The sequence below is a fragment of the Carya illinoinensis genome, chromosome 12 (genome assembly GCF_018687715.1).
Source record: "Carya illinoinensis cultivar Pawnee chromosome 12, C.illinoinensisPawnee_v1, whole genome shotgun sequence".
Taxonomy (NCBI): Eukaryota; Viridiplantae; Streptophyta; class Magnoliopsida; order Fagales; family Juglandaceae; genus Carya; species Carya illinoinensis.
Genome location: NC_056763.1, coordinates 10,152,435 through 10,167,333, shown reverse-complemented (window position 1 = coordinate 10,167,333; position 14,899 = coordinate 10,152,435).

Genomic DNA, 14,899 nt, shown 5'->3' with positions numbered 1-14,899 from the left:
TTACTTTTATTCTTATTTTTTATCAGCTGAATGACTATAATAACTTTATGGATGATTTCTTGTTGGCCTGTAAGCTTTAATAACTTTATGGATGATTTCTTGTTGGCCTGTAAGCTTTAAGTTTTCTTGTGCTTAGCTTTAAGACTGCCTTACTATTTGCTCTATTGTGTATATTAAACTATACACATAATTTGCATGCTCACACACACTTGCACTTGGCGATTACCCCAGTGTCGTGACTCCTACCAAATCACATGTGAGACTCGAGGGCGCCACATAAGAGCTAGTGGATTTACATATTTTATTTATTCTCATTATAAGTCCACTAAGTTTTGCGTGCATTTGGTATATAGTAGTGAGGGAGGGCTGGGCTACTGTCTTCGTGCTGTCGCAAAACACAACATGGATCGCAATCGCGCCCTTACTTGGGGTTTCCATCCAAGACTAAGGAAGAATGAAATATAGAGAGCGCAAAGGGGAAAGAACGGGGAAAGCCGTTCAAAGAAAAGCTCTGATATTGCAACACACTAGAGTAGAGCTGCACCTCTTAAATCCCACACTTCCTATTTTTTATACATTTGTAATGATCAATGGAAAACCTCAAGTCACCAATAAATTATTAGTTACTCCCAAAGAATTAATAATATAATATTATCATCTAATCACACGACATTATACCAATAAAACTGCTTACATAAAGACAAAATTTTTAATTATATGACAATTGTCCATACTTCAAGGCTAGTGCAATAGAGATTAATTACTAGCTTTATAAATATTAGCTTGAAATTAATAACATATATATAGATATACAATAGTATATTTAGTTATTCTATAAATTTTAATTTCTATAATTTATTTTATATATTTATATAAAACGCCACGTCGGAATTCGAACATGGGATCTACTTAGAAATTTCGAGCATAGTGGCTCGGAAGAATTGAAGCACAGAAATGCCAAGCATTCTGGCGTAGAAGAGTCCGAGCATATTTGTATGGAAATTAAAGATTTTTTTCAGGGACACCTAAATGGCTGCTCTAAGTAAGTCGTAGGGAAGACTCTATATGCTAAGGATGATGGAATACGTGAAAAAGAGAACAAGTCTAGAGGGAATAACCAAAAAAAAAGTGGAAAAGTGACACACTAGGCACTAGAGTAACATGGATAAACCTAACTGACTTTAATCTTACTTTAGCTCTAAGAATCTTAGAGCTATAATAGAGGACCAGTGCAACTTAGGAGCAGTGGAAAAGTGAAAAGTGAGTAAAGGGTGAGAAGGGGACAAGGAAACGAAGAGAGCGCGAGTGTGTGTAAAAGCAAGAGGAGTGCCAATGAGAGAAGTAAAGAGAGAAAAAGAAAGAGGGAAACATATTCAGACGATTGTTAAAAGTTACTGATCAATAATGTAAGTACGAACCATGTCAGTCATATGAAGGTGTTTATAGATTATTTATTCATTAAATTTTATTTTATTATGAATTTGACTAACGATTTACTGTTGATTTTATTTTAGATTTATTCATTAATTGTTTCTGTGACTTTAATTAATTTTCCTTACAACATGTGTTTGCCAATTATTGCATAAAGAAAAACTATTATAATTGGCAAACTTGTGTCCTTTTTTCGTCACTCATTAAATGGTGCTTAGAAATTACATTACTTTAAACATGTCCATATAATAATTTTTATGCTCGAGCAAATGACATTGCTCTAAGCATGTCCCTATAACAAGCTGATGGATTTATGGACACAATATTGATCAATTTTGATGATTAAAAGAATCAACTAGAGATATTTTGATCCTGTGATTGGTACTAGATCTGATTATGGGACAGTGCAATACATCCAATGGAGGATGCATGCCCAATGGTGAGAAGTCACTGAGGCCTCGTTTAATTACATAGATGAGAATTCAGAATTTTTTGGGTCTCATGAACTACAGGGCCACATACAAGGAATAATTCGTATGGACAGATTGGGTATGCCTTATATTTGATAGCAATGAAGCTACTGGTTGTTTAGTAGAGGTGTTTTTCGTACTGATTTGTATTGTTCTATTTATTTTATGATTTCTAGATTTATTTTAGCATCAGGTTTGGTATTTATTTGTTTGATCTTGTAAACCCTCAGGTGCTTCAGTTTGTTACCATTGTTTTCCTTTACCAGAATGAGGGTTTATCAATAAACTTGGGCAGAAGTCACTTTTGGACTTAAAAAAATAATAATAATAATAAAAAGAAATGAAATGATAAACATATAGCGAGAAACATATAGGGATAAGCTCATATGGTAGGCAAGCAATGTTGCAATCAAAGTGTTCATCATCATGCGAGCAACATAGATCCAATTGCTCACCTCTCAGTGAGCAAAAGCACAGCTGAAGCAAAATGCTCATATTGTGAGCGAGCACCTCGGAGATAGTGAGAAAAATTGGAGGTACGATAGGCTGAAAACCATGCAAGGAGGCGAAAAACTAAAGATGGGATGAGAAACATAGAAAGAACAAAAAAATGCAATAAAATGGATAAATTTAGATAGATTGGACAATGAAAATGATAAGTGATATTATAAATTTTGAGAAAATATTTTTGACATATTATTAGTCTAATTATTTAATTTTTTTTCTCGATATTTTATACAAAAGGAATAAAGGTTAAAATTGGAGCCCTAAATAATTACAAACGCCAAGAATTTATGCCTCCTAGCTAGACAATGTAGTATATCTCCGATTTACCACCATTATAGGCCTATTTGATCACATTTCAAACTATAGGGAGCAAAATGAAACTTCATGGAGCAATCTGTACGTTCATATGAACTAATCTACTTTTACTTCAATAATTCTGAAAGCATTTTGTTTTGCTCTTGTATTGAATTAGCAACAATATCAACCTCTACCAACAGTCCTCCAATAGAAAGTTTTACTCTTAAGTGAAGTCACATCACCAAAGATTTTAGAGTGCCATTGTCATGCATGTAAGAAGTTATATCCAAGGTTTAAAATTTCCAGATTCCTTAAGCTTGAAAGCTTTTCAAATCCTGCAAAGCATGTTGGACAAGAAAACTTTACCCATTATAAAATGAAGATTTTTCTTTCTGGGCATAAAATGAAGAATATTTATCTGATCAATGGGTTTAGAATCACTGAAAGTTAAACACATGCTTAACATTAGTTGGCCAAATAAATTTATAGCTTGTAAAATCTAAACGTCCACTAATATAAAAGTAATTAGAGACCTTTGATCATAAAACTAGTCTTGTTCAAACAAAACTCTACTTGGGGTTTAGAATTTTTAGTTGAGATCCAAATTTTCTTGAGGAACAAGATACAAAGGTATCATTGCAATGCAAGGTGATTAGGGTTTTTTATAATTTTTTTATTCAAACTTTGAAGCTAAGACACGACACGCGCATGTATTTCAAACTATTTAGCTTCAGGATTCATTATTGTCTTTCCAATTAAAGTGCCTCTCAGGTGCAGAAGGTGTACAGTCATTGTATAGTGAGAGTCCCAAAGTCGATTTCACAGGAATTTAGACAATTTATGAATCAGAACCATAACATTATGAGAAAAATGAAGAATAAGAATTAAATGTTTGCTGATGGGAATACCCTCAGTCACTGAATGGTGACCAAGGAATACTACTTTAGCAGTGATGTGGATTAACCAAAAGAGTAAGTAATCTAAGAGAATAACGTCTCATTTTTTTTTCTTCAAAAATATGCTAGATGTAACAGAGGTATTTTAGGTGACTAAAGAAACTGCAAATTTGTGTTGAGTTAAGGGAAGCAAATGCAATAACGAAAATGGCTTTTGATAAACATTTAAAGAAGAATACCCAAGTCTCAGGTTACTTTCTCACAACAGGTAGTCAAGGGAGTTTTTACAATTCACAATTTCCTTCAAATGTAATAACAGTCAAGGTTAAAATACTTGGATGATGTATATGATGTGTGCACAAGTAAAACAGTGTCTGAATAACCTCAATAAATTTTATTTCAAACTAATGTTCAACATGCAACTCAAGAATAAGGATCCACACTCCTCAAGCATCCTTCATGCTTTGAATCAACGAAAGATCAAAAGGAATCAAGAAACCCTAATCGTGGCTTCAAATCAATAATGACAAAAACTTAAAGAAGTATGAGTTTAAAACCAAACAGAAGTCAAAACCCCCCCATTGAAATCCTATTGGTCGAAAGCTTCCCTCGACTTAGGTTATGAAATTACTCACTCATAAAACATGAAACTACACTATTAATCAAGAAAAACAATATTTCTATAAACCACAAAAATAATGATCCCTAAAATTGAAAAAAGTTTTTGAAAGATCTTCTATGGTTTCCAGATTTTCCAAGAATTTCCAGCCCAACGATCCCCCTCCTCAATGTAATCTCCTTCATATATATAGATCCTCTAATCCTCTACCTCACTCCCATAGCCTCCATCTGTAACAAATTTTTATTCTCTCTGTTGGTTCAAGTTCCTCCTCTTTCCCATAGCCTCTGAAATATTGGCTGAATGGTGAGGAGAGGAAACACTTAGTTGTTTTTAGGTTTTCCTTTTTAGTGCTTGTAATTAAAGCATTGCCAGTTCCTTTTTTTGTTTCATAAATGCCCTGCAGCAGATGAACATTATATGAGTAGTTATTATTCTAAGGGCAACATCGGGTTTTTTTATGTGTAGAATATTGTCATTGATTAACTTGGAACCCAATACTACAATTTAATGTATAATTAGGTGCTTAACTCTTATTTGAGGAAATAGATAACTCACTTAAGTTACTTTATTATACATATTTCACACTTTATTAATTATGCTCAAACAACATTTAATACTATTTGAGTAATCATGAGATACTATTGTGTACGTGTGTGATCTCTAATATATATTAAATTTCATTATATGTGTGGACTATAAGATTATAAAGCTACTCATCGTCTCTAGCAACATACCTTCATATGTAATCCAACCGCCAATTACATTAAAGGATATATCAAGACTTCTTAACTCCTTGAAAGGCTTCAACATAGACACGTTTAGCAGCCACCAATCCCCAAAACTCACATTCTCATAATTATGTTCACGATAGTAAGGATCTTGCTTTAAATTCTCAAGGGACAATTCTATGATGTGACTTGTGGTGGAGTTGCATGTGACTTGCTCCCAACCACAACACTCAATACTCTTTGAGCCATCAACCCATGAAGGAAGAAGATGGTTTGAGTTAGTGTAAGGGATGGATTTAAGAAATGACTTTAAGTGTAGCAGACCAATTCTCCCTTCCTCCAAGCAACCCTTGTACTCACAAATTTGAACATAAATCATTAAAACCCACAACAATGACTTCATTGAGAAATAATTTTGTAAGATACCAAGATTCATTTCTATCTAAACCAATTTGTTTTGGCTGTGGTGTGAGTATATATTGTGGCTTGCATATACATCTGAAAGATTTAAGGAAAATGGAATACTGGACTTTGAATGTTCATTGGCTGAAATTTAAAGTTAGTAACTCTATTGACTTGGACTAAATCAAACCTATCCTAAAGAGAGTGGAGCTTTTAGGTGAAAAGATTTAGAATATAATGGAAATTGCAATGAAAAGAAGGAGAAGGAGAAGGAGGGAGAAACTTTAAGAGCTAAATTTTTATTAGTCTTGATTAATGGAGATTAAGTAAGATGAATATCTTAATAATTTCTTTTATGTACAATATATTGATAATTATGAAAATGAAATCTCTTGATAAGATATATCTCTTCATATTATGAAAATGATCTCTTCTTTGGAATAATGTTCTTGATTTAATACTATCTCAAACATCTCCTCAAACTCAAGGTTGAAGACTTTTTAGACTTGAGCTTGAAACCTACACATAGCCTTGTATTAAATCTATTGATTGAACACCGATTAGATAATGAAAGTATCAATTGCGATGAAGACAATTGAAAATGTGAGAGTATCTAACATCTTGAACGTCAAATCTACAATTGTGACCTGCAAAAGGTTAATATGGGTTAAACCCAGCAAAGGGCTAACAATATGTTAAAAGATTGAGCCAATGTGACGACCAAGATTTTTGATAAAATTTTATTCATTTTATTATGAATTAATAAATTGGGCCAAGAGAGGAGGAATAGCCCATTGAGGAATTTGGTTGGATTAGAAGGCATATGAGACCTTGAGGAAGGCCCAAGCCTAAGTGGATTTCGGCCTTGTAGTAAAATTAAGGTTTTGAGCCCATGGAAACAAGGGCATGCACGGCAACCATGAGGGTAATGATGTGATGCTTGCCATGTGTCATACATGTAAAAGGGTAGGTATGAGGACCCAGACTTTTGCCAAGCCCCCGTTTCTTCTTGTCATGGTTATTTTATTTTATTTTAGAAAAGATTCCCTAAGCTTTGTGAATAAAAGGCGAATATATTTTAATTGGATAAAGGCCCTTAGTGAATTTTGACTTTTAGACCTTGAGGATTCTTAGATTAAAAGGCTTTGAAAAGATGAGATGAGGAGAAGCCCAATAGGACTTATATGGGTTTTGACCATGCTAGGGTAGGAAGGCCCAAAATATCTTCAAAGCATGTGGTAGGCACCACATGGTTTTAAGGGACTATTTGGTAATTTAGGCGAGAAACCTAGGGAAAAGGCAATGTGAGACCCTTGTCCTACATGCATGAGGTTCTAGAAGGTTGAGTGGACGATGATGTCACCTAGACCTAGGGTTTACACGCCACTTTGGATAGGAAAGGCCAAGATTGACACTTGTCAAGCATGTGGAGAGTATGGGATGGACTTTTGGAGTTCCAAGGACATCTTACTTGGGAAGAGGAAGAGACATAATCTAGAAGCATGTTGGAAGTGCAAAGGGAGAGAGAGAGGTCGACATCATACATGGGGGGAAGGCCAAGGGACTTGCCTTGGGAAGGTAAAAGATCACCTAGAGAAGATGTAGGGATTTCGGCCAAAGCAAAACACACACATACTTTGCAAAGTGGCATCCATGAACACGGTGAAGTATTTCCTAGGGAGATTTGATTTTGTGATTTTACCCTTGAACCACCTAGTCCATTGAACCTAGACATGAAAGGAAGGGCAAATAGGGAAAGTGAGAAAGAGAGAGGGATGGATTGGGAGAGCCACATGCCACCCTAGATTATGCCCTTTGAGGTTCCAGTGCAACCACATCCAAGAGAAGTGGAAGAGCCATTTTGCCAAGTGGCATGCATGCAAGGACCCTTATCATTTCAAGAAGTGGATTTGAGGCACTATATAAGGGCTTGACAGAAAATTTAGAGGGTCTTTTGCTCAAAGTTTCACTTGTTACTCCTAAGGATTTTGGCATACACTAGTTCTCTCTAGACTCAACATTTTCTCTTCACTTTCTTGTCACTTTCTCGTCACCCAAACACTACCATTTCACTTCTTCTAAGTCAAGAACCACAAGGAAAATACCCTACACTATTCGGCTGAGGAAGGAGCTCAAGGAGGTGAGAACCATTTCTTTCTCTTGCACACGCACACATACGGCCAAGAGGGAAGTTTTTCATTCCCATTCGGTTTCTACTCTTTTCTTCACAACCACACACTTTCACTTGGGTAACTAGGGTTTTCTCTTCAAGAAAGAATGAACCCTAGATGTCTATGAGTTTTGGATGAAAGAAATACAAAGTGGAAGGGATTAGGGTTTCAGTTTTTGCCTGAAAAATGGAAGCTGGGGTTTTATCCTAAGAGAAAAGAAGGAACCCAAATACCCTTAGAACTTTAAGTGTAGAAAAAACAAGTTTTAGAGAAGCTTAAGTTTCAGTTTTTACTTGGAGGAATAACTAGGTTTTGAACTTTTAAGGAGTTTCGGTCCCTAGGGTTTTGTTTTGAGAAAAGATTTCAAAAGCACTCTACACTCACTCTCACTCATATTTTCGGAACCTAGTGTTTTTGTGTAGGAGTTTATACTAATACTATGCTATATTTTCAAATTTTTTCTACTTTAAATCGTTGGATTTTTGTAAGTATACAATCAACTTGCTCTTAGTTAATACTTGCATATATTTGTGTAGATCATTTTAGTGTTATTGTTATTGTGATTGTTATTCTTGTTTTCTTGCTTGAATGCTCTTATATGAAATTGAAATATGAATATGGAATAACTAATGCAACTTGGTTTATGATGAAAAATGATGATAAAATTTATACATGATTTGGTTTTGAGGAAAAAGACATTGAGGTTTTAAAGTTCTTGATGATTCAGTTTTACCATGCCTTGAATGATTCAGATTGTGTATAAATACTATGATTTCATGTCTTGTTTTACTATATCATGAATTATAAGTATCTTGGATGGAGTTTGAAGCATGTTTAAGTGATGAACTTTCATGATTTTGAAAATGCATGTTTTGGCCAAGGCTTGTTTGCATGGTTCCATGTATGCAATTTGATATGTCATGTGTTTTATGTTAACATGCCATGAATCAAATGTGTTATGCATGGTTATTTCATGCACAGCATTTCATGTGTCATTTGTCAAATATAAGAGCATATGTCTTAAGTCTGATGTCACATGCATTTGGGAAGAGTGAGTTTCAAAGAAAAAAATTTTCAAGAGCAAAATGTGTTTTTGAAATAAAGCAATGATTTCTTTAAAAGAAAAGTTTTATCACGATCCCAAATTCTAGGATAGGGAAGTGTCCTAGTGGAACTCCTCTGTCTACTCTAGAGTGCTTAAGAATGAAGTGGTAACTCCTGGGTCAACAAAGAACTGTCAGCATGTCTCGAATAGATTCTTTTTAAAGGATGCTGGAGCAAGGTAACACCTAACGCTAGTGGGTGCCATGATTAAGGTGAGTAAATCAGCGAAGTATTGTCGTGTTATTATGATATGAATATATTTAAGACGTATTCACTATGGTGTACTAACTTTTGGTGGTGCAGTAACTAGCAGGAAGACGAGGTGCATAGGAGAGCCATGACGTGTCCACAAGTATTATAAGAATGAGACCACATGCCTATATGATATGCTCTAGATCACATGATGAGAATCATGTGATATGATATGATATGCTTTGAATCACGTGATTAAGCAAGATAAGAATAAGGATAAAAGTATGTTTTTTGAAAAGTCAAAAAATTATGTTACATGTCTTTTGAAAAAGGTCAAGTGCACAAGTCAAGTTTTCAATCATTTCATATGTCAAGTACATGTCCACGCATGCATTTCATGATATACCTCTTCTATGCTTGTTATTAACTTTGGTATATTGTGTGATTACTTACTGAGATTTCTTGAAATCTCACTGTTACATTTTCTACTATCATTCCTTTCCCAGAATGGTAGAAGTTGTTACAAGTGTATAAGATAATGACAATGACAAAGAGGAAGAGGACGGCACCCCCTCCTCTGGAGAGGATTGTGCCTAAGATGAATGTTAGTAGACCCAAGCCTACAATTTTGGAGCACTTGGAGGCCATTGATGAGGAGATCTCTAAGATCCTCTAGTTTATTGAGGAGTTTCGTCGCCTCAATAAGAGGGATAAGGACTGGGACTTAGAAAGCGGGTGAAGGATGAATTGATTTGAGAAAGGGAAAAAAAAAAACCTTTTGGTCCCATGTTTTGGGAATTTACTACTCTAATTATGTTTTGAGACTCTCTTATTATGAATGATGGTATTTCGAGACAAGTTTGAGGATTAAAGTTTTTTTGTACCATGTGTTTTGCAATGATGAGAATTGCTTAGATTTCTCATTACCTTTTTATTGATTTTTGATGAATTTTTATTGCATACTACTAGAATATCTAAGAGCATGCATATTATCTGTCATGTACGAGGGGTATGTAACCTTGTGTTGTATGTTCAGGCATCTTCGTCACAGCCAAATCCCAAATGGGAGCTGGGGGAGCCACAATAGGTAAAGAGTTTGTCTTGGAAAAGGGCAAGATCTTGTTGCAAAGAATAGGCTACATGCCTACTAAGGTTTCTAGAAGGAATCTTGGAAAGAATTCCTTGAGGTAGATGGCTAGGGCTAGGGTTTTGGTACATTTTGTGACCAATAACACAATGTCCAAGACATTGGTGAAAGAAGATCTCTTTGAGAAGAGATGGAGATTTTGGCCACCATGCACACACCCACACTCACATGCCACTAGGCACCCATCATGTGAGAGATTGAGAGAGATCTTAGGTTGATAAAAGGCCAAATTACCATGAGATTCATTGAACCAAGACATGAGATGAAGGGAAAAAGTGGAATGGGGTTTAGGTTTTAGAGGAAAAGGCGCCACTTGTCCAAAAGTGCTATTGTGTTTCCAACACCCTCAAATGATAGGGAATAGAAGAGGACTTAGGGTGAGGTGTCACTTCTTAACCATGCAAATGAACTTGGCTTATGCAAGAAGATTTTTGTACCTATAAAAAGGAAGGGGTGCCGAAAATCTCATCTCTTTAGTCACTTGGAGGATTCTCTTGTGAAGTTTCGGCCACCACCTTTTACTCCACTTTCCACCACTTTCTCACCATCCAAATACTATTCACGTCACTCACTTCTCTTTCAAATATCATTTGAGGGCAAACAAGGCAAGAAGGTGCTTTTAAGGAAGAGAATCATAGAAGGCATGAAGCAAAAACTCCCTTTGCATTTCACACACACATGGCCTTGAGAAGGGAAGTTTTGGTTCTTAGTAAGTTCATCATGAACTCATGCTCTCTCACACACACACACACTTGAGCTAGAGAAAGTTAGCTCATGTTTTGAGAAGTTTTCTATATGAACTCACAACTAGACACACACGGTTTTAGGGTTTTTAAACTAGGGTTTTGAGTTGATGAAAGTTTGGAATTTGAAGAGTGGAGGTCCGAAATATTCGAAGCTTTTCCTTGAGCTAGATGCTATAAGCTTATACGTATACACATGGGTTAGGGTTTTATACAAACCAAACCTAATGATTTTGTATTTATATTTTCAGCTTGCTTGATTATCAATTGTGGATTTTTGTAAGTAAACTTCTAACTTGTGCTTGATATTTTATGTATATACAATATGAACTTACTTGTTGTTTGGCTGCACAATTTTTCTTGATAAAATGATATTTTTCCATGTGTTAGAATCGGATCCATTGTGTGAATGTTCAAATTATTATTGAAGTGGTTATTGTGTTAGCTTATATCATGAATAAGGAAGGGAAAGGCCATGTTAGGTATTTAGATTTGCATGATATTTTTTATTCTTATGGAGGTTTTTGTATTATTAAGTCCATAAGATGCTAACCAAGAAAATGATTATTCTTCTATGAATATACTTATTCATATGTTCGGCCATACATGGTGTTCATTGTTGTTATTATATGTCATGAAAATAAAGTGGAAGGATATGCTAGGGTTTCAGTTTTTGCATGATTTTTTTTTAATTTTCATTACCTAATCTTTTAAAGGATTAAAACTCATAGAAATGCTTGTTTGTCCTAAGCATGCTCATTTGTAAGTTTTAGCTATACATGGGAAATTATGAATAAAGTTTCGGTTAATCACATTAGAAGATTCTAAGTTCATAAAAATGGAGGTAACATGTTTTTAAGAATAGGAGGTTTTGGCCATGACCATAGATGAAGGCATGAAATTAATTTTCTTGCATAATGGTGTTTGATGTGATTCGGCCATTGCATGATGTATGTGGAGTTGTGTACACTCACCTCTTCTTTGTAATCGAATGCCTTAGAATTTATTGATTTAGAACATGTTCGCATGTTCTAATATTCTCAAGCCATAACACGAAAGGTATATGGATATGCATGATTATCTGCTATGTGATCATGATAAAAGTTTCGGCATTTGCATGTGTCCCATGAAAGCACAAAGTTTAATAGTCCATGTCATATGCATTAGGTTTTGTGAGCTTTTCAAAAGAAAAAGAAAAAGAGTCTTTTAAAATTTTATCATGACCCCAAAGGCTAGGATAAGAAATTGCCCTAGTGGAACTCCTCTGTCCACTCAGGAGTGTCTAAAATGGAGTGGTAACTCCTGGGTCGACAAAGTATAGTTGGCAGACCTTGAATGGTTCCTAAAAGAAAAGGATACTGGAGTAGAGTTGCACCTAAAGCTAGTGCGTGCCCTACGATGAAGGCAAAAAGTGAACTACCGTAATATGAATGATTACGAGTAAGACGTAGTCACCTCGGTCAAAGTGGGCCAATGGTTAATGCGGTAACTAGCAAGGAACAAACGAAGTTAAAAGTTAAAGAAAGGCCTTGAGCTCCAAGTATGCTATGCTATGTTATATAAACAAGAACCCCGAGCTCACATGCTACGTTATATGAACAAGAACCCGAGCTCACAAGTATGTTTATATGAGCAAGAATGAATTTGATGGAAATATATTTTATGAAATGAAAAGGGTCATGTAAGTCATAATGCACATGACATTTTCAAAAGTTAAATGCATAAGTTAAGTTTCATGTCCATGCATTCATTTGTGTTTGCTTACATATGCTTATGATATCTGTTACATGTTATTTGTTTCCTTATTGAGATTTCTCAAAATCTCACTATTGTAATTTTCACTACCATTCCCCTATCTAGAATGGTAGAGTTGTGTTAGGAACCCAAGAAAATAGTTATGGACAAACGCAAGAGACCAGCTCCCCAGATCCCTAAGGAGACTCCAAAGAGACATGAGGATCTTAGGAGCTGTTTATTTTGGAGAGGTTGGAAGCTACCGACCGATACATCACTGAGGTGTTGCAACTTTTTGAGCAATTAAGAAGGATTATGAATCAGGACAAGGCCAAGTAGGATCAGCTTCACTAAAAGACTTATGCTATGGGACCTTCCTTCTGAAGGGATGACTTGTTTTGATAATACTTGACATGATATATGTCTTATCTTAATTGACCTAAGTAGAATTTTCGCTGTGATATACTGCATATTGTTAGATTAATAGGTGCATTGCATATTAACTATTATGTGCGACGGATATATAACCTTATGTTACATATCCCAACACTTTAGTGACCGTTCAATCCCAAGTGGGGGCTGGAGGCGTCATATCCAACAATAACCTAAAGATAGCCTTAATATTTTTGGAGCTTTAAATCATGCTCACAATAGATCAAAAAGAACAATTGGACTGGCTGAAAAACCTAATAAAAAAGGCCCACAACTAACAAAGATGCCCCGAGGCATTTTTGTTCTAGTAAATTTTGCATTAAAAATAAAAATGAAAATAAAAGACGAGAAAGTCATGGGGAACCCCTAACAAAAATCACATTACATAAAATGCAGTGCATACAATAAAAACAAACAAAAATAAAAGTGCAATGGGTCCAATGAATGTGATCCAATTAATGACATGAGTTATTTGGAAGTATTGGATATTTCCTTCAATAAATTCTTAGGTGAGGTTCCAAAAGAATTGGTCACCAACTGCACGCTATTGCAAATTTTGAACCTTGGTTGTAACAACTTTAATGGTGAGATTCTCTTAGAGCAATTCAAGTCACCATTCTTCAAGTTTCTACATATGAATGACAATCAATTCACTAGTATTGTATCGATACCTAATTTAACATCATCACCATTGTATATAGATGTCAGCAATAATGAAATTTTAGGTACAATCACTCGATGGTTTGAAAATTGTGATGCCCCAAGTTCTCATTTGGGATTGGATGGTGACTAAAGTGTCCAGACATGTAACGCAAAGCTACATACCCCCTTGTACATGACAGTTAAGATGCATGCTCCTAGAATATTTCTAGTAGTATGCAATAAATTGCAGCAGAATAGGTCATAAAATTTTGTAACAAAATAAGACTAACATCCCAACTTCATTCATAGCTTTAAATCACACTTCATAGTAATTGAGTATCAAACTCCTTTTTACACTTTAGCATAAGCAATTATTGTCTAAAAATGCCTTATCAAAGAAAACATTAAGGCATCCTTCTAAGTTCAAGTATCTCCAAGTAGGTAATGACTAAGTCTATTCATTTTCTAAATCGAGCACTTCCTTAGCCTTGATCATCATCCTTACTCATTACTCTTGGTGATGACTTGCAAAATTTCATATTGCAGATTTTACAAGTTCGCTCGAGCGGAGGCTTTTGGCCGCTCGAGCGAATTCAGGCAAATTCAAACGCTCGACTGCCGCTCGACAGGGAGCTCGAGCGGGTTGCTGAAAAACGAAGATCGCTCGAGCAGAGACATTGGCCGCTTGAGCGAAATCAGGCAGAGTCGAATGCTCGATGTGCGCTCGACACCCCGCTCGAGCGAACATCGTATTTTGACAGATTTTAGGTTTTCCGCTGTGGGATGATATAAAAGCCATTTTTCACTCTAGAGCCAGGAGTTTTGACTGGAGAACACTCTTTGGGAGAGAAAAACATAGCTAGAGGGATTCAAATCATTTGTTTTGGAGACGGAATTCCAATTTATTGCACGTACGTTGGATTCATACACGAGCACGGACGAGAGAAAAGCGTTGAATCGTTCCCCTGAGCTTTTGACGACGAGTTGAGGCTACAAGGAGGATTTTTCAGTGTTTATTTTCTTCTTCCCATCTTCTCAGAACAATTATGGTGAATTCGTTTATGTTGAATTCCATTTCTAGCATGAGCTAAATTTTCTTCATTCTAGGAAAAACGATGTAACCTATTTCCGAACTATGCTTGATTGTCTATGCTAATTTAATGCAATTCTCTCTTTGTTTATCTGATTTATTCTGAATTTATTGCTTCTAATTAACTGGCCATTGATTAGATGATAAGTAATCTTGTGATTTGCTATCGAAAGAGGGAATCATAGGGTAGATCTTGGATATTTCAGCATAGGTAAGTATAGAGATCGAAAGACTTGTATGAACCTATGTAGTCATTAAATCATTGATCTTATTGTGTTCTTGATTATTGAA